Raw genomic sequence first — 21,772 nt, forward strand, 5'->3', positions numbered from 1 at the left:
ACAGATGGATCCAGTCATGGGAACCCACCAGAGAGATGTCCCCGTCCTCTGTATTCCCAGGATTCCACACAGGAAGGTCACACCATCCCTCACCATCATCAGTTAGGTGAGGAACAATCATTAATAGTTGTGATTTATATGAAAGCATGTTATAATGAATTTCCTATTATATATCCAGAGTGGAATCCTGGGGGATTACAATATTGTTGTTAAAGAAGAGGACAATGAGGATGAGGAGTATGGAGTGATGGAGGAGTTTTCAGAAGGATGCAAGGATATGATGGAGCCACCTAATACCAGGAACCTACCAGAGAGATCTCCCCGTCCTCTGTATTCCTGGGATTCCACACAGGAAGGTCACACCATCCCTCACCATCAGGTAGATGTGTACAAATCACAACTATCAGTGATTGTTCCTCAAGCTTTCTTGTTATAATGTACATTTTATTATATATGTAGAGTGAAAACCTCAGAGATTATAATATTGTTGTTAAAGAAGAGGATGAGTATGGAGGTATGATCCTTTCTAAGAGACACAAGGACCTCTACAAGGATGTCATGATGGACAATCAGCCGCCCCTCACATCACCGGGTAAGAGGAGACTTTATTGGAAAGAGCACTATATACTCCATGTTGTACATTACATACTCCTGATTTCTGCTCCCCCCACTGCTATATATACACATAATGGGGTTTATTTACTAAAGCTGGAGAGTCCAAAATCAGACTCACTTCTGCATAGAAACCAATCAGCTTCCAGGTTTCATTGCCAAAGCTTCATTGAACAAGCTGAGGTTAGAAGCTGATTGGTTTCTATGCAGAAGGGAGTCTGATTTTGGACTCTCCAGCTTTAGTAAATAAACCCCAATAAGTCTTCTCCTCTGTTCCCCCCATTTCCTACCAGCTGGACATTTTATATCAGATGATGTGATTGAAGCACAGACTGTTACATGGTGATAATAATGTGATCACATCCTCCAACCGGAAAGTGATAATGGGGGAGGAGCCAATACCCCAATGATGGTGGTCTTCAGGATGGTGGAGGAGCCAATAGCCAAATGATGGTGGTCTTCAGGGTGAGTCCAGTCTTCCTCTTGGTCCCCTCCCCACATCCTCACTCTCTGACCTCTGGTGGGGCTCCTGTCTAGTAATCCTCTTTGTCTTTGTATTTAAGTCCATGGCCGGGAGATGAGGAAAACCTCCGAGGATTGTCTCACTTTGTCTCCAGACTGGAAAGTAGAAGATGAGGACATCACACAGTATAGTCCAGGAGAAAACCCAGCTCCCTCCAATGTCCATCCGGCACCACCTGAGGACCCTCAGACTGTGCGGGACCGGGCCAGCCTTCCAACAGGGAAGAGGTTCTCCTGTACTGAGTGCGGGAAGGGTTTCCGTTATAAATCCGGTCTTATTCTGCATAAAAGATCTCACACAGGAGAGAAACCGTATTCCTGTCCTGAGTGTGGGAAATGTTTCCGTTTTAAATCTCATCTTAAAGTGCATAAAAGAACTCAAGCAGGTGAGAAGCCACATTCCTGGCCCGAGTGCGGGAAATGTTTTTCAGTGAAGTCCAATCTTTACAAACATCAGAGATTGCACACGGGAGAAGCTGTATTCCTGTCCTGAGTGCGGGAAATGTTTTTCAGATAAGTTTGATTTTTATTCTCATCAGAGGACTAACACAGGTGAGAGACCATATTCCTGTGCTATACAAATAATATGCTTAGTGATAATAATAAATAATATTCTTATTATATGGTGGGATATTGTCACTTTGGAAAAATATCTTACAGATGACATTATCCCTAGAAGGCTGAGATGGGATTTAGGCCCTAATGATGGGTTGATGGATGAGGATTCCAATTTGGAATGGAAGAAGTTTTTCCACACTTGTGAAAGACAATTAGTGGGTATGCTACTGGATAGGAAAAGGAGAAAGTTAATCACAGTAGAATCAAGGCTATTAGAATTACAGAGTAAAATAGAAGTATTCAAAGGGAAAAAGGAATTTGATGATGCAAATAAAAAATTGCAGGATCAACTAAATAAAAAGGATATGGAAATAAAAAAGAAAAAACATAGAAAATATATGAGAGATATGGGAGATTACCAGACCAATAACATTTACAAATGGCAGAGTGTCATTGCTAATCAATGCCAATCTAATAATACCACACCTAATAATTCTCCTTTAAAAGGGAGTATACAGTCTACTGGTGCACTTACAAAAAAAGTGGTAAGCAAGAAGAAAGAGAATGCTAGACATATACAAACAACCCAACAAAAATCTTCATGGAGAAGGGATGAGGACTGTTATGGTAGTCCGTTTAAAAATAATTACAATGTTCCAGTGTATAATAGTTTCCAGCCTCTAGAAGGGTGGCATAATCCTAGGGGCTTCAATGGAAGCCCTAGAGGATACAGGAACAATAATAATTTTTTTCAGAGGAATTTCAGGGGAAGACCACCAGGACCCCCACCGAGAAACCCATATTATCAACAAGGATGGGGTCGAGGGATGTTGAGGGACCCACCTTATTATTACCAAAATCAATACAGGGGAGAACAGGAAAGGCCACCCCAACCAAGAGGGGAAGAGCAAGGAAATCCGGGAGAAAACAAGGTAACTCAAGCGATGGAACCAAATACAGACAACAAGAGAAAAAGGAAAGATGCGTAGGGGAAGGTATTTATAACCTCAGCTCCATCCCTTTAACATATAACCAGACTCAGGTTTTAGACAAAGGATTAAAATTTGCCCCTAAAAGAAGTTTGAACAAGTTTGAGACGTACATTAATTTGAATAGATATATTAGGAAATTGAACATCAAAAAATATTTTTTATCGTTACCTGGACAAGGATCTTCTGCTGTTAGATCTAGTCCAGATATTGTAAATCAATATGTACATAGCGGATTGAGGAACAATTCGGTTTTTAACCCAATCAATAATAAAAATCATTTTGTTGAAGTTTTTAAACAGATGGTAACTGAAGAATTAAGAGATATAGAAATCAAGAAAGTTAAAGAGAGTATCGAATTTCAGGAGGGTTTAAATTCTCTAAAGAAGGCAAATAATGTGGTGATCAGACCAGCCGATAAGGGTGGAGGGGTGGTGATTCTGGATAGATCGGCTTATGAACACGTTATGGAAAATATTCTAAATGATTCAGACACATATATGAAAATCAAGAGTAACCCAGTGACTAAATACAAAAAATTACTCCAAGTATTAGTTAACACAGCGCAAAAGGAAGGAATTTTGAATGATAAAGAAGCAAGATATTTAATTCCTTCCCATTGTAAAATGCCTATAATATATTATCTACCTAAGATACACAAAAGTTTAATTAATCCCCCTGGAAGACCGAATATAAACGGTATTGACTCCATACATGCGAGAACTGGGGAGTATATTGATTTCTATTTGCAGCCCATAGTCAAAATAATGCCATCGTATTTGAAGGATGGACAGGATGTTATAGATTTGGTGGAGTATAGGAAAGTCTCTGATAACACCATTCTGGTTACAATAGATGTTAATTCTTTGTATACCAGTATCAAGCATGAAGATGGTATTAAAGCAGTTAAATGGGGTTTAAGGAATTTTACTGACCTATGTAGGAAACAAAGGAATTTTATTGTGTCTCTACTAGAGTTTTGCATGGGAAAAAACTACTTTTGGTATGGTGGACAATTTTATGTGCAGAAGAAAGGGGTAGCAATGGGCGCAAAATTTGCGCCCAGTCTAGCAAATGTATTTCTAAGTAGATGGGAGGAGAAGGTTATTTTTAATAGAAAATGGGAGGGATTAATTATGTGGAAAAGGTATATCGATGATATTCTTGTAATTTGGGATGGACCAATGGAATCTCTAAAGACTTTTATCTCTGTTCTGGAAAAAAATGAGCATGGTTTAGGTTTTACCTTTAGTATGGATAGGTGCTCTGTAAACTTTCTAGATCTTAATATTTTTATTGAGGATAAAGTTATTTTTACTAAAACTTATTTTAAAAAAACAGACAGGAACGGATATATACCTACCAATAGCTGTCACCATCCTTCCTGGATCAATGGGATACCCAAAGGACAGTTTCGAAGAATTTTTAGAAACTGTACTAGATTGAAGGAATATGTTGAGCAAACAGATATCATTAAAAAAAGATTCATTGAGAAGGGGTATGACCCCGAGGTACTAGAAAGGATTAGGTATGAAGTGAGCAAAAGCTATCTAGGAGATAAGAAGGTTGTAAAAGTTCCATCTAAAAAGAATCCTGGTAATGGGAAAAAGATAGAATATGCGTTTATTTCTGGTTATAATAACCAATATAAAGACATTGAAAAAATTGTTTTTAAACATTGGTCAATATTAAGTAAAGATACTATTTTAGGTCCATTAATCCCAAAAAAGCCCTCGTTCATTTATAGAAGGACTAAGAATTTGAGAGATGTTATAGTTAAAAGTGTTATCTCTCTTCCAAAGAAAAAGAAGGAACATATGTTTGATTTTAAGGGTTTTTACCCCTGTAGAAAATGTAGAATATGCACAATAACGAATACGAAAATGAGAGTGATTTCTAATTTTACATCTAACAAAACTGGAATGATATATAATATGAAGAATTTTATCACTTGCACCACCCCCTTTGTAACATATTTACTGGAATGCCCGTGTAAGTTACAGTACGTGGGGAGGACCTCAAGACCCTTACAAAAAAGACTAAGTGAACATGTTACAAATATTTTAAAAGGGAAAAAAGACCATTGTCTATCGAGGCACTTCAGAGACCATCATAACTGTGACCCTAGTGGTTTAAAATTCTGTGGAATCGATAGAATAGAGGCGCATTGGAGGGGGGGTGATAAAATCAAAACCATATCCAAGAATGAAACCTACTGGATTTATGAATTGAGAACAATGAAACCAGGAGGTTTAAATGTAGATTTAGATTTAAATTGCTTTGTTTCCAATTTTTAACTTAAAAGTTGTAGTTTTATGCTGCAAACAAAAGTTTATTATAATATAAAAGATGGATATATGCAGAATATTATGGGTAGATCCATTAAGAATGGATATAGGAGAAAGTTTTATAAAATAATATAAATGTTTAATTTTAGAATATGGCTAATTTAAATATATTTTAAATAATTTTATGTATTTATGATAAACCTTTTCATACTATTTATGATTGAGGATGTTATATCCTGAATCATATATATGTTAATGATACAGTATAATTATATATGTGAGATAAATAATATCAATAGACTATTGTGGACCCCATATGAGGGTACTAGGATATATTATGTTAAGGGATTATTTAATAGTTTTATTTATTTTAAGGAGTACATATTGAATAGGAGAGGGCAATATATGAGAAATATATAGAGTGTGGCTCTCATTTTTAGGGTATTGATGTTCAATTTATATTATTAAGGGTTGGTGTTCTATTTATATGTGTATATATTATATGAAATATGTTGGGGTTAGCTCCACACATATTTATTTTGGAGTATATAATAGATGTATTTTAATAATTTTAATTTTAATTATATCCAAGATAATTCGGCTACCTTTATAGATATGAAGTGTTATAAGTAGTAATTGCACATCATTTATATATCATGTAGGTATTTTATTGTTGTATGATCATATTGGAGGGTTGTAGCTTATATAAGTTTATATTCATGGTGGGCTGAGATCCGCGGTTTTTGTTCATTGCTATTCCTGAAGACGGATTCCGTGCCGGCATTATTTGTTATTTATGTTAGTATATGATGTAGCTTTAAGTCTCCGTCAAAGGTAGAGCGGTGCCCTTTCTAAAAATGGAGATCGCGGCTTCACCATGATGAGAGGAGGAGTATAAAGAAGCGTCCTTGTCTGACAACCACACCCTTTATGATTACGTCCAATGACGAAACGCGTCAGTGGGGAGTGACGTCAGACGCAAACGAGAAACCGGAAGTGGAGCGGCGGCCATTTTAGAGAGTGGAAGTAAGACTGTTTGCAGCGGTTTGGACTCTCCTGGACGTACGGCATGCAGGTTTTCACACTTTTAAAACATGCGATGAGAAAGATTTTATATTGTAAGCAGCACCAATAAAATTTGTGATTCGAATGTGTGGCGGTATTACACTATATATCTCTTTATGTGTGTATATATATATCGTTATCGGGATGGCGGTTATGATGAAATTGGTCTGAGGAAATAGTGTGGATGGATCCACATTGAATTATGAGGAGGTGAAAGTGAGGATACTGGCAGAATAATACTCGTTTACTCGTCCCATCATACAGCCTACTTGGGGATGTTTATCTAAAGCCTTAAATGATAAACACATTGGTAAGGGTATTCACTCCTTACTGCAGTAGACGTGATTTATGTGTGTGTTATAAACACTTTAAAGAGTGATTCACCTACACAGCTTTTCACTATACATAGTGTATTGGCACACGTTTGCTGTTTACACGTTTTTGTTTCACTTTTGGTGAATTATCACTGGTTGAGTTAAATGATATTAATATATTAAGGATAATGCACTATGTGGTTTCTATTTTTGTTTTTTTGAGGTAAATCAAGCTTACACAAAACTTTGAAGAATTTATCACTATTCTTGGACAATTTTTTTGGACTTAATTTTTGTTTGAAGGGGACTTTGATTTTATAAATTTTTGGATTTTTGGATACAGGACTTTATGTTTGTTATTATTTGGGGAATAAGAATATTATTTATTATTATCACTAAGCATATTATTTGTATATTGTGTACACCTCTAAGGGTAGGGGTGAAGTGTGCTGACACGGGATATTTTGGGTAGAGTGATTTATTAATAATATTCATATTCCTGTGCTGAGTGCGGGAAATGTTTTTCAGGGAAGTCCAATCTTTATACTCATCAGAGGACTCACACAGGTGAGAAGCCGTATTCCTGTGCTGAATGTGGGAAATATTTTTCACTGAAATCACAACTTGCCACACATCAAAGGTCTCACACAGGGGAAAAGCCATATTCCTGTGCTGAGTGCAGGAAACGTTTTGGACATAAATCAGATATTATCAAACGTCAGATGTCTCACATGGGGGAAAAATTATATTCATGTCCTGAGTGCGGGAAATGTTTTTCACAGAAGTGCCATCTTTACAGACATCAGAGATGTCACACGGGAGAAGCCGTATTCCTGTTCTGAGTGCGGGAAATGTTTTTCAGTGAAGTCCAGTCTTTGCAGATATCAGAGATCTCACACAGGACAAAAGCCGTATTTCTGTCCTGAGTGTGGGAAATGTTTTTCACAGAAGCCCCATCTTTACAGACATCAGAGATCTCACACGGGGAAGAAGCCGTATTCCTGTCCTGAGTGCGGGAAATGTTTTTCAGATAAGTCCAGTCTTTGCAGACATCAGAGATCTCACACAGAATAGAAGCCGTATTCCTGTCCTGAGTGCGGGAAATGTTTTTCAACTAAGCCCAATCTTTCTGAACATCAGAGATCTCACATGTTCGAGAGGCCATATTTCTGTCCTGAGTGTGGGAAATGTTTTTCAAGGAAGTCCTATCTTTACAGACATTGGAGATCTCACACGGGGGAGAAGCCACGTTCCTGTCCTGAGTGAGGGAAATGTTCCTCACTGAAGTCCTGCCTTCCTGCTCAGCAGGGGTCCCACACAATCCTCAAGGTGTATTAGAGTCTTGAGTGCGGGAAATGTCTTCTATATGAATATTTCTGGACATCCCAGCTCTCGTGGGGGGAAAAAAACCCGACAAACAAAGGAGCGCTCCCAACCCCGTGGAAGTCAATAGAGTCACAATCCCAGGAAGAGCTGAAATTCACTTTAATGTTGTGTTAGAAAGCATGACATGTAGGAGTGCCCAGACTGACATGTCACCAAGCCAGCGGGGAGGAGGAACACATTCCAAGAAGCTGGAGGAGGACACATGATCCTGGACCCAACAGTAGGTTGCTCAGCCCAGGAGCCTCAGGACAGTGGGAAGGGTGTGTGGATGTGCTGTTCCCTTCATATTTGTTATTTAACTGTGCATTGTATCACCAATTCTTATTTCACCACGTTTGTTTCTATGTCTTGATCTGTTGCTGCCATCTGCTGGCCAGAATTTGCATGCTGCATGCTCCTGTTATAGCTAGTAAGTTTTTTCTATGCTGGGCGTGGTTTTAGGCAAGCCTTGGTTCTGGTCACTTCCTGCAGCCATTTTTATGTGCTTATAGCTGTGTGACAGGACATTCAATACCCTGGGCTTGTGAAGGCATCAGTTTTTGACCAGCAGTTAGCCTCAGGAAAGATATCACAGGACAGCATCAATACCTCTACTACATTACAGTATTGTATCACTGTTTGTCGCTGTATTTGGACCAAATAAACCCACGCTGATTTCATTCCCGTGTATACTTTTGGATCCATCTAACCTGAGCATCTGCTGGTCTGGTCTGCTCCACTGCTTGGATACGAAGGTAGGAAGTTACACAGCCATTATCAGTTATACCTTCATTCGCCTTCATGTGGGGACAGAACAGTGGGTGGCAGCCGCTGGAATCACTAAGATGGCGTGTCCTCCGGAAGTCACATGTCCCAGATCTGGTGGTCTCTGGTGAGAGATCACCTGAACAAGGGCTGCTGAGGGCAAACTGGAAGCCTAGGGGAGCATCATAACCATGCCAAACCAAAGGAGAGAAGCCTTGACCCTTCCTCATGATCTGAGGAAGGGGCCAGTCCTTGAAACATGTTCTCATGATGACCGGCTTTTCTCCATTGGTATGACATGGCTAGAGTGCTCTGGATTGTCATGTCATACACCTGGTGAGAGACCTCCCAAACAAGGGCTGGTGAGGGCAAACTGGAAGCCTAGGGGAGCACTCAAACCATGTCAAACCAAGAGAGAAGCCGGTCATCATGAGAACATGTTTTAGGGACTTGCCCCTTTCTCAGATCATGAGGAAGGGTCAAGGCTTCTCTCCTTTGGTGTGACATGGTTATGGTGCTCCCCTAGGCTTCCAGTTTGCCCTCACCAACCCTTGTTCGGGCGATCTCTCACCAGAGACCACAAGATCTGGGACATGTGACTTCCGGAGGACATGCCCTCTTAGTGATTCCAGTAACGGCCATGTCATACACCTGCTAAGTGACCACCCGAACAAGGGCTGGTGAAGGCAAACTGGAAGCCTAGGGGAGCACCATAACCATGTCATACCAAAGGATAGAAGCCTTGACCCTTCCTCATGATCTGAGGAAGGGGCAAGTCCCTGAAACATGTTCTCATGATGACCAGCTTCCCTCCATTGGTTTGACATGTCTTGAGTGCTCCCCTAGGCTTCCAGTTTGCCTTCCCCAGCCCTTGTTCCGGTGGTCTCTCACCAGGTGTATGACATGACAATCCAAAGCACTCAAGCCATGTCATACCAATGTCCCCTCCCCCCATTGTCTATGTCAGGATCTTTCCTACCACACTTTGTTATAACAATGGAACACGTTGTATATTGTATGTCAATCAATAATGGCTCCGCCTCCACATTCCAGACAAGGGATCTTCCCGACCAATCGGATTTCTGCCTTTACTAGCTCCTGATTCTATGACTGCAATCTTGTCCAAAGTAAAATTCTAATAAAATATGTAATGAATGAACAATAAATAGTGAGTGTCAGTGCGATGACGGCAAAATTGGGTATCCAAAGATGTCCCTTGCATTGCTGACCAATGGGAGAAGGATCCCCTTATATCATTGGTCAGTGTGGTGGTCCCTTACATTGATGACCGATGGGAGAAGGACCCCCTTATATCAGTGGTCAGTGTAGTGGTCCCTTACATTGGTGACCGATGGGAGAAGGACCCCCTTATATCAGTGGTCAGTGTAGTGGTCCCTTACATTGGTGACCGATGGGAGAAGGACTCCCTATATCAGTGGTCAGTGTAGTGGTCTCTTACATTGATGACCGATAGGAGAAGGACCCCTTATTTCATTGGTCAGTGTGGTGGTCCCTTACATTGGTGACCGATGAGAGAAGGACCCTCTTATATCAATGGTCAGTGTAGTGCACTCTGGGCTGTATATGAAATACTCCTGAACACTGCACTTTGCATCCTGGGTCCTATATGGCATCCACTTGACCACTGCAGTCTGGGCCAATATTACCTCTAAAGGCTTTTGAAGCGTCACCTATGAGAAACATTTAGATGTGTCATCGTTACACCGAGACACAGAACATTTTTTTTTTTTGCACAGTTTTGAACCTACTATCTAAATAAAGGTATTTTATAAGGTGATAAATAAACAACAGTTATTTTTATTTTTGGCACAGGGCCAGACACCCTGCGGCAGCTCTCATTTGGGGCGTTACACCGATGTTTTTATACCAATTATCAAGCTGGGTTGTATTATTTTATTACCCACCGACAACAGCTGAAATTGCAGTGACCTCCTCTTTATTGTAGGGGAGTATTATATAACAGCGCATGTAGTGCCCCTCTAGTTAGCTAGGGGGAGCTAGACAGGTTTTCAGCTAAAGGCTGGATGGCAGCCTGGTGTGAGTCAGCATGGGATGAGTCAACCAGGTTCTCTTTATGCCAGGGCTGAGGGCTCTGCAGGTCAGTTCCTGCTCTAGAAACTTGAGACGTTTCCAAAAGGCAGTGGGTGGGGGTGAGGAGTCTGATCTGCATTCTTATGGGATCTTGACCAATCCCCAAGTAAGTGGCTTGGCATGGGGCCAGAATAGTCTTTGAATATGAGAGAACCTGAACAGCAGGGGAGTAGTGTCGGGTGGGGGATGAAGTGGATACTGGAGCCTGGGAGGGGGCCCAGGGAAGGGCCTACCTGCAGGCAGGTACTGGGAAGGAGGATCTTTCAGCCTCAACCATCTCCTGAGAGAGGACAGCCTGGGAAGCAGGGAATGAGCCAGCCCAGCGTCAGACCTTAAGGCAGCCATCAAGATCACGGGAGAGGACTGAGTAAGTGATCCTTCACCCCCTGGGCCAGATAAGGGGACGGTGAGAAAACTGGCTAGCCCCCATCTGGGACTGTTGATTTACAGTGGGTCCCTTTTACCATTCCAGGGTTCATATCCTTTAGACATTTCATCATTCCAGGGTTTTATCCCTCAGATCTTTCATCGTAGGGTTTATCCCTCAGACCTTTCACAATTTCAGGGTTTGTAGCCCTCAGACCTTTCATTATTCCAGGGATTCCCTCAGGCAGCTGGGTGGACAGAAGAATTCATCTGGGGTCTGGGGTGGTGCACCAGAAGGGCTGGAGAGTTCTTCAAGAAGAGAGTTTGTCTATGGACCTGTACATGGTTGCTAAGGAGATATTCGCAGTTCCCTGGGCATCTCATACACTACTCAACCCCATCCTAGTTCAATACCCCTTAGTGGAATCACAAGAACAAGCTCGAGGACTGTCTCTGGAGTGTGGAGAAAAATGTGAGTTGCCTGGTTGTGCAGATCCATAGGGGGACCCAGGACTTGGCGAATCCTAAGGGGGTAGTGCTACACGTATATAAAAAGAATTTATTTTCGCCATTTTGTAGTTTACAGACAATATGTGGAAGGCATCTACACCTGAGGATGTGAAGATAATATATACGAAACGCATTGAGTTATACGATGTATATCTCCCTTTTTTATCGGACGTGTTCTTTGAAATATTATGAACGATTATTTTAAGAATTGTATACTTTATGTTGATGCTTGTCAGATATGAGAACCAATTTAGTATTTTGAAGCCTCTGATGTATGGAAACGGCTCAGAAAAATGAGAGGAAGACTCTGAAAACCCATCAGATCTCAATGGGGAGGAATCTCCTGCTGGATCTCTATACTGACATGGACGGGGGATGGGTGAGAAACGTAAGGACACCCCATCGTTTGATGGAAATGAAAATGATCGACCTACAGAGGACTGAATTCAAAAACACCCCAAAAATCAAAGTGAAGAAATGATGCAGCAGGCGAGTCCATGTTGGTGAAATGTCATTGCAGCAACTCAGAATGGTCCTCAGTAGTCTGTGTGGCCCCCACATGCTTGTATGCATGCCTGACAACGTCGGGGGAGGCTCCTAATGAGACCACGGATGGTATCCTGGGGGATTTCCTCCCAGATCTGGACAAGCATCTCTGAGCTCCTGGACAGTCTGAGGTGCAACCTGGAGGCGTCAGATGGACCAAAATATGACATCCCAGAGGGGTTCTATTGGATTTAGGTCAGGCGAGCGTGGGGCCATTCAATGGTATCAGTTCCTTCATTCTTCAGGAACTGCCTGCATACTCTCACCACATGAGGGAGGTCGGGAATTGTCGTGTACCAGGAGGAACCCAGGACCCACTGCACCAGGAGGAACCCAGGACCCACCACACCAGGAGGAACCCAGGACCCACCACACCAAGAGGAACCCTGGACCCACTGCACTAGCAGGAACCCAGGACCCCCCGCACCAGGAGGAACCCAGGACCCACTGCACCAGCGTAGGGTCTGACAATGGGTCCAAGGATTTCATCCTCATACCTAATGGCAGTCAGGGTGCCATTGTCTAGCCTGTAGAGGTCTGTGCGTCCCTCCATGGAGATGCCTCCCCAGACCATCACTGACCCACCACCATAACGGTCATGCTGAACCATGTTACAGGCAGCAGAACATTCTCCATGGCTTCTCCAGACCCTTTCACGTCTGTCACATGTGTTCAGGGGGAACCTGCTCTCATCTGTGAAAAGCACAGGGTGCCAGTGGTGGACCTGCCAATTCTGGTGTTCAATGGCCAATGGCCAATGCCAATCCAGCTCTATGGTGCGGGGCAGTGAGCACAGGGCCCACTAGAGGACGTCGGGTCCTCAGGCCACCCTCATGAAGTCTGTTTCTGATTGGTCAGAGACATTAATGACAATAAATAAGTGTAGCGCACTGTGAAAACAAACTGAATCTCAACATAAAAAATGTGACATTTTGTGACCCTGAGGAGGTCACGTGAGCAGTGACGCAACGCTTAGGTGACATATTTTCCAGCACGGACTCCATATTTGGACTCCCTAAAGAACCCATGCAAGTACACCCATACATGAGGTTCTAATGCTGTTTGCAAGAAGAAGTAACGTGAGTGCCCTGTGTATATTATTTTAATTACTACGTTAATAAATGGTAATACACTATGGAGACTTTTCCCTTTGTGGATTATGTGGGAGCTGATTTCTCTGGATAAGAGCCATTTAGGATATTCCTTGAGGATACGCTACAACCCAGGGGGGATCCGGGAGTGATCCATAAGGCATTTAGGCCCTTTTAGGGTCGCAGCAAGGAGGTGAGGAGCCAATCTAGCTGTGTGTGGAGTCATCACCAGAGCCTACCAATGCACAAGAGTCACCTGCATGTTTGCATTCATTGTTGTGGACACTGGTGGCACGTTTCGGTATATATAATATAGTTTTGAGTTACGTGTTCATTTTCACTTGTTGCATATATTTCATATATTTTCTTATTGCAGTGGTTTATTCATGTTTCATTATAGAGTGTGTTGACACTGAGCACTTGATTTATCTCCCGTAATAGGGGGCTTATTATTAGCTATTTTTCACCTTAAGCACATTTTATTGTGTGATGTTGCACTGTTGTAGTATTTATTTTTAGTAATTGGATTCACTGTTTATGCCACCATTATGTCACATTTTTTATGTTGAGATTCAGTTTGTTTTCACAGTGTGCTACACTTATTTATTGTCATTATTTTGGTCTTCCACTTTAGGTAATAAGATGCAGGTGTAGCAGCCTATTTTAGTTTATTAGGATTGAGCGCAGGAGGTTTTTTCCCATTTCTTGGTCAGAGACATTCACATCAGTGGCCTACTGAAGGTCATTTTGTAGGGCTCTGGCAGGGCTCATCCTGTTCCTCCTTGTACAAAGGAGCAGATACTGGTCCTGCTGATGGGTTAACTACTTGCTGACCACCGAATGACGGCTGCACTGCGGCTGGCCAGTTCTGGGTGGACATCATGGCCTTGATTCACTAAGATGTGAGTCTACTAGCAGAGACTGACCATTCAGGCAGACTCAGTTCAATCAATCAGTCGTCTGAGCAGCGTCTAGCAAGCTCATTAACGAGCATCTACTTTGCAATTAGTAAATGTGGTATCCTGTCTGGCACATTTTTAGGTGCAATACCGGATATGTTCGCTAGATGGCGCACAAGCGCGGGCTTTATTAATTTTGGCGTTTTTCTGATAGCAAAAGAGAATCTTTAGAATGTAATAAATAGTACACCTGTATTAGAATTTTCTATTTTTTTTAATTTATTTTTTTTGCTGTTTCTCCAAAATGATCAGGAAACTAATGCATTTACTAATGAATGTCATACATTCTGTATTCAAATGTTAAACATTTTCACACTTATATCTCAAATAATTTATATACTTCTAATTTCCCAATATAATTATATATCTTCATTCTCTTTAATCACATAACTATTCTATGTTAAAGACAAGTGCAGCGCTATAAATGCATGTGATCAATAATGAACGCATGTAAAAACCAAAAAGTGCAAAGAATTGCAACAATGATGTAAAATTGTAAATGGTGCTAAAATACTGTAAGTTCATAGAATCATTCCTGAATAATGGAATGTCCTTCGTGTGAGAGTACCAACTCAGAGAGTGCCTATGAATGGCACGTGTGGTCTCTCCGTGACGGACAGTAGTGCATGAACTCGTGAAAGGTAAACCACCCTTGGGACTGGTCTACACTCACCAGAACAAAAGTATTAATGTGTATGGGTTATACACATCACACATCTGGGGGTGCAGCGGTATGCTGGCAGCTATGGGTTAGTCATCCAGCTCAATCCATCCATCAGGGTGGGTGCCCAAATGGTCCTGGGGAGGAATTAAGTCAGCCACAGGAGCCAGAAAGGTGCTCAATAGTGTAGTACACTGTCACAAGGGTGGATGACCTTTCACAAGTTCATGCACTACTGTTCGTGGTTATATTTATCTTGTGTAATACCATTTTAGTAGTCTATATCATTTGACCAGCGCTCGCTCTATCATTTATAAACAATGTAATTATTCTACATTGTAGCTCAAACTGTGTCTCCCACAGTGGTTTAGTGGTTAGAGCTCAGAACTTACAGCACTTGGGTAATGGGTTCTAATCCCAGTCATGGCTACATCCCAAAAAATGGAGATCAATTTTCTGGGTTGTGTCAGTGCCAGGAATATTGATCAATCAATTATGATTTTGCCTAATGACTAGAAAGTGGATGAATGTTACCTATGTACTGTTCTTCTGCCAATTAGGAAATGTGCAAGTTTTATGCCGTGTATATTTCATTGTAACTTTTTTCTCTTTTAAATCTGTCTCCTTATACAACTTGACCCCCTCCCCCACCCCATCATCACCTGTCCCATATGCAAATCTATGGATCACCGCCCCACTCTTTAACTATTTACTGATCAAGTGAATGTGTCTCATTTTCTATCAGCTACAGCTCAGATCTCACATTATTATACAATTGCTGATTGTATATCACCACTAGTCTGATTGAATTCACAATTCCTGGTCAGTCCCGTTCCCTGACCTCTAATAACCTTTAGGGCCAGTTCACACTACATGTGTTTCAGTTGCTTTTTCAGCATCACAAACGCACAGAAAGGTTATGTGGTTGTCAATGTCATAGTTCACATCAGCGCTTGCATTTTCAGTGCATTGCAGGTGCTGTAAACAAAGTTGACCACGCTGCATTGTTTCTGCACAGAACTGTACTGGAACACATTGAAACGTCCTTGAATGTACTAAAACGCGGATGTCCCTAACTACATTGAATACAAAGAAAATAGAAAAAAATAAGTGGAAGGGATACAAAAATGCAATGTAAACATGTCCAAAACGCATCCAAAATGTACTGGAACACAATAAACATGCATGCCAAAAGGACATGAAAAAAACCCATCAGGAACACATCTAGACTGTTTCTATAGTGTGAACCGGCCCTTAGGACTTGTTCACACCATTGGTGGTGCAGAAACGCATGCAAGAACACACATTTTCTAGCACAGCAAAGAAATGCAATGCCCTCTGTAGATGTGCGCAGGTACCATGATGAAAACGTTATTGCACCTACACACGTCTATTAAAAACAGCCACAAAAACGCATGGCACCACACTACTGTGCGGTTAGGTGCGACACACTTGGAAAATAACATGCCTGCAGTATTTTGGCATGTTTCCACATGTTAAGCAGCCCATTGAATTCAATGGGCTTTGGAAAAAAATAAATATAACAAACACAAAATGCCACATTCACACAGGTCCTCTGGCCTGTACAGCATGAATGAGTGGGTTGTTTATGTGGCTAGAGCCACCTGTTACACTATGGGGACACAGCAGCTGTATGAACACAGGTTTTAATCTGACAAGTGTGAAGGCGTGGGGAAGTGGCCCTGAATGCTCACTGTGTGTTCAGGGCTGTACACCTGCAACCATATGCTTGTCAAATTAGGATCTGCAGTATTCACATAGTGTAACATAGGTTGCATGCTAATGGCGACAGCCACAAAAACCAAACACTGATTCACACTCTACAGGCCACAGCACCCATGTGAATGAGCCCTCAATTACACAACGTTTGATTTATTAACTCAGTACAGGTTTATCATTTGGATTGAACAGGAATTTGTTTGTGATTGTGTCCATGAAGAAAATGTTGTGTATTGTTACCATATATATAATTTGGATATTTCCTCTGGTGGTGGGGGCCTGTCAGGTATGCTGTATGGGGCCCCGTGATATCTAACAGTGGCCCTGGGTGTATGCTTGTGTCTGTGCCACCTGTATAGTTAGGAAGAACAATAAGTTCTTCTATGGAGTATCTTGAACCTCTGCTATGTACCTCAATGCATCTAGGGATCGGCCACGTTTTCCTATGAAAAATAACAAAATTTGTTGTAATGTTTCCCCTGAAGCAAGCGTGAACTGACCCCTTCATATTATAAAGCAGACCGAATTGGCATTTTCCACAATTATGCATAGGCCAGATCTGTGTGCCCAGATAGGACCTCCTAGTGGCTATTCTATGGACAAGGTACACTTTTCTGTATGCCTGATCTTTATTGAGCTGCAATAGTCAATACGCTGCAATGGGCAGAAATATTTGGAAACAAACCACATGAGCTCAAGTATCCAAACGTGAATGTTCCTTCATAGCAAGCCTCCATGATGTACTGTATGGGCCTGGCCCACTCCAAATGAATGCATTGTTCTGGTAGGTCCTCCTATGACAGACTTTAGCTACTTGTGGAGGATATTGCACTGACTTTTCCTCAGATTGCATATTATCTGGCCATCTTAAGTCTCGGGAATACAATCAAGAGGATCTGACACTTTTTTAAGGTAACAAAAAATAGTCTTTAATTGACTCAACATAAAAATAAGCCAACATGACTAAAACATATCTTGAAAATATGGGGACTCTGATATCCGGCGACAGTCCGTTCAAGAACGAGAAGCAATTCTGCACCCCTAAAACCAACCTAGAGGAAAGGGATGGTCAAATTGCTGTGCTGCTTCCAAACCACCTCTGGCATGCCAGGGTCTTTATGAAGGTCCTCGATGCCAGTTCTTGCCTGGGGCCACAAAATATCCACTGGCCACAAGTGAAGGTGAGTGGAGGACGTGAAGGTGGATTTCTACCAGCTTCAACCGCAAGCAGTACCACTCCTGAAAAATGAGAGCAAATAATCATTGACACGTCATCATGACAGTCAATTCTCAGTGCAGGCTATCTAGAGTGTCTTTCCTTTTTAACCATTTCAAGAGTTCAAGGAAACATTCTTGGAGCATCTACTGTGTTTTGAAAGGCCCAAGGTCCCCCCCTCCCCCAGGCACACTAATGCTTACTTGAAGTGGAGCCCCATCCTGATTTCATGATGTGCTTGAAAAGCTTGCCTCTCTGGTCTACGTGGCTCATGAAGGAGTGTTCTTGGGATCACACCAAAACAAGGTGCTTGTTCGGGGAGCAATGGACAGGAGAGAGGGGCCAAGGAATGCTGGCATGGGAGCAGCTAAATGAATGATTTTGGCTGCTCTGTGGTAAGTGGCTGCTTTTTAAAAGTCAGCAGCTACCGTTTTTGTAGCTGATGACTTATTTTTTGATAGGTGGAGTGTAAATCCGCTTTAAATGTCCTGTACAGCATTTCTGACAAACGCGGCTTAAGATATGGTGTGGCCCTAGGGTCAATGTGTGTTTAGAATACTTCCAAAATGCACATACAAAAACACTCCATCCAAATGCATGTTCCATTTCTATAGCATGTTAAACAGAAGAAAAATGCACTTACATAATGTTAATATGCGCAAATAAAAGTAGACAAAATCCACATCCTTTTATTCTGGCTTCACATACATGCATTGTGGTCTAACACCGCACTCCTGGGCAAATCACATGCAATTTGTGTGCGTTGCAATTAGAGACAAACATTTTGCACACCTCAAATTGCACCGCATCCGGGCCAAAAATGTGCAGGACCCTTTTTCAGGGTATGCACATGGGTGTGAATATGCGATCCAATTTGGCAAATCGCAATACGCTTTGTGTACCAATTTTGGTGTGTTGGTAACTTCACCTAGAAAGCCGCAGCAGGTGGCATGAAGGGGTTGCGGTTGTGATGCGGTGCAGCGCTTGCACAGAAAACACTGCAAATTTCACATCGCATCTGTGTGACACCAGAATGTACCAATATGTGGCTTGACAAAGCACAGTGGTGAGTGCAGATTATTTTCAATCCATGTTTTTTTACACTTTTCATTCACTGGTTTAACTCAGGTGATCGTTAATCACAATTATCTCCGGAGATCACATGCAGCCCCTCAACCATCTACACATATCTCTGGAAATCTATACAGATCTCCTTGAAAAAATGTCTCCTCTCTTCTTCGGAAAACAATTGTCCTCCACCTCATAAACGGGGACAGAGAAGACTTCTCCTTGATAACTAAAATCAGATGAATTATCTGTGCTTAATAAACATACACCAATACTGCAAATGCATTGTACTGTCCAAGACATTGCACACTAACGCATTGCACACTAGAAATGTCAAATGCGTTAGTGTGTACAGTGCATGAGTGTAAAATGCTTTAGTGCACACTGCAGTGTACAACGCATTGCACACTGTAATACACTGTACAATGTAATATCATGTACACCCACAGATTGTAGACTGTAATACACTGTACAATGTAATACCGTGTACACCCACACATTGTAGACTGTAATGCACTGTACACTGTCATGCAGGATAGAGCAACGCATTGCACACTGTGATACCGTGTACACCCACACATTGTAGACTGTAATGCACTGTACACTGTCATGCAGGCTGGAGCTACGCATTGCACATTGTGATACGCTGTCCACTGTCATGCAGAATCCAGCAACGCATTGCACACTGTAATACCATGTACACCAACACATTGTAGAATGTAATGCATTATACGCAGTATACATGTCCAGATATTCAAAGATTGGCCATGAAGGCCTAGCTGGTTACCTATTTGGCGACCGCAGATGGCCGAATAACGCTACACTGCATCCAGGCAGCTCTGGGAGGGCATCATATGACATCCTGGCAGAATGCGCTCTCTGTGATTGCTGTGTCCTAAGGACTCAGCTGATCACGTGATGTCGTAAAAGGCCAATCACAGCGGCTTTTTACCATGTGATCAGCCATGTCCAATGACACGCTGATCACCGGGAAATGCATTTGCCGGGTCTTGGCTGCACTTTCCTCACGCTGTCAGAATGTGTGGAAAGTACTGCCGAGAACCAGCAGTTATCAGAGCAGGGGTCAGCACCGATGATCAGTGCCCACCAGTGCCACCCAACAGCTCCGCCCACCTGTGGCCAGCAGTGCCACCCACCAGTGCTGCCTCATCAACGCACATCAGTGTTGCTAAATTACCGGTTTACCAAATGTTATAATATAAACAGACTTTTGTTCATTATGAGCTATTTTGTTGTTTATCGAGCAAAAAGTAAAACACACAGCAGCAAGTCAATACCACCCAAAGAAAGCTCTATTTGTCTGAAAAAACTTATATAAATTTAAGATGGGTACAATGTGGCATGACCGCACAATTGTCATTCAAAGGGTAACAGTGCAGAAAGACGAAAATTGGCCGGGACAGGAAGGGGGTAGGAGTACCCAGTAGGCAAGTGGTTAATATCATTGACCCATCAATACCCAGGAGCTAATGTACAGATAAGTAGCATGTGCACCAAGTGAGATTCTGCTAGGCCCCACCCAAAAAATTGCAATTACCTGTCCCTCACATGTTATTAACATATTTGCAATGGCCACACTTACTTTACATAGAAGGATCATCTCCTCAGTTGAGAACTGTGCTCTCGCCATGTCCAAATGCCAATAAAGTTAGCCAAAGTTAAAATAACAGAAAACCTCCAACCACTTCTCATCCACTTACACTCCCCACAACCACTTCCGGGTGCACGCGCACGTGATGACGGACTTCCGGGAGGATAGCCGCTCGTGCACCATGGGGGGACACCTGTTTGGCGCTTATTTGTTTGCGATCGCACATTTTTGTACACGATCGCGCATTTCTATGCGCGGCTATGATAGCTTTCGCAAATGTGTGTTTCTTACTTATTTTTTAACCTTGGCTAATATATATTTGTTGCCAAAGGCCAAAAATCAACAGTGTGGACTATTTTATTACTGTAAATCGAATTGTAGAAAACCTGTAGCTGGCTGCACAGTGATTATGACGTATTCATTGGTACATAATATTGTGGTTCAAGCGGGTTTTTTTTTTTTCTTTTTTGTTTGGTTTTGAAAAAGCCAGTTTGCACACACTTGCATATTCACGCTCTTATAAGCTACATTTGAGCAGATTATATATATATATATATATATATATATATATATACAAAGTAACTATTAAGGTTGGTCATATATTGAACATAAAATAAACACAAAAACATCGGTCAAACATTTATTGATCAAATATATCTTCATTTATTTGGTCAGCAGGAACAAGTAGGTACAGTCAATATCTTGGTGAGTCATAAAAAGAATGGGATTGATGTGGCAAAAATAAAACACTCCTGCTCATAAGAGCTTACAATCTAAAGATACTTCTAATGAACTGTGTGTGCTCAGGTTATAGCAGGAAACAAAGGGGAAGATGAATCAAGTAACATTTTCGTGCACATAAGATTTACTTACACAATCACTTAGTATAAAGATCCATTTACAAAAAAAGTCTACAGATCAAAATATCAAGAAAACAAGACATGTGAAAAAAAACCCTCCCACCTCTACAAATCCCCTACACATACATTTGTCAGCAGGTTTGTCAGAAAAATGCATTGGAGTCTAAATAAGCAAGCAAAATTAAAACAAGAGCAGATTTTAAACAAAACGATTGACATGTGTGAGGCTTTCAATGCAAAGAGAAAAAACACAATCATTGTGCAATAACACACAAACACTTTACAAGGCCAAAAATATGCAAACATTTCCAGCCCACTTCCAAACACAGCCTGAGTGGTGTCTGGGGCAATTCAGCACAAAATCTCTTCTTCCCCCAAACCCCTACAAGCAAGGACTTATGCAGGCCATAGATGGGTCGAAAATCGGCCCATTTTTCGGCCGAAAATAAAATCGGCCGATTTTCGGATCGTTAGTGGGCGATTTGGTCGGCCGATTTTCGGTATTTTGGCCGTTTTTTTTTTTCGGTAAAGTTGGAAAAAAATCGGCCGATTT

General features: G+C 41.7%; 1 pseudogene across 1 annotated transcript; it reads left to right on the forward strand.

Moving 5' to 3' along the window:
- Positions 1–8: 8 nt before the first annotated feature.
- Positions 9–8,393, forward strand: LOC149443132 (uncharacterized; annotated as a pseudogene). Its single transcript, XR_016306693.1, has 7 exons — positions 9–106; positions 179–379; positions 460–592; positions 906–1,077; positions 1,176–1,615; positions 1,674–1,686; positions 6,844–8,393. The product of XR_016306693.1 is annotated as an uncharacterized LOC149443132 (transcript).
- Positions 8,394–21,772: the final 13,379 nt, after the last annotated feature.

This window comes from Staurois parvus, unplaced genomic scaffold (genome assembly GCF_062004578.1).
Source record: "Staurois parvus isolate SC_StPar_1 unplaced genomic scaffold, SC_StPar_1.0 ptg000874l, whole genome shotgun sequence".
In the NCBI taxonomy this organism is placed as follows: Eukaryota; Metazoa; Chordata; class Amphibia; order Anura; family Ranidae; genus Staurois; species Staurois parvus.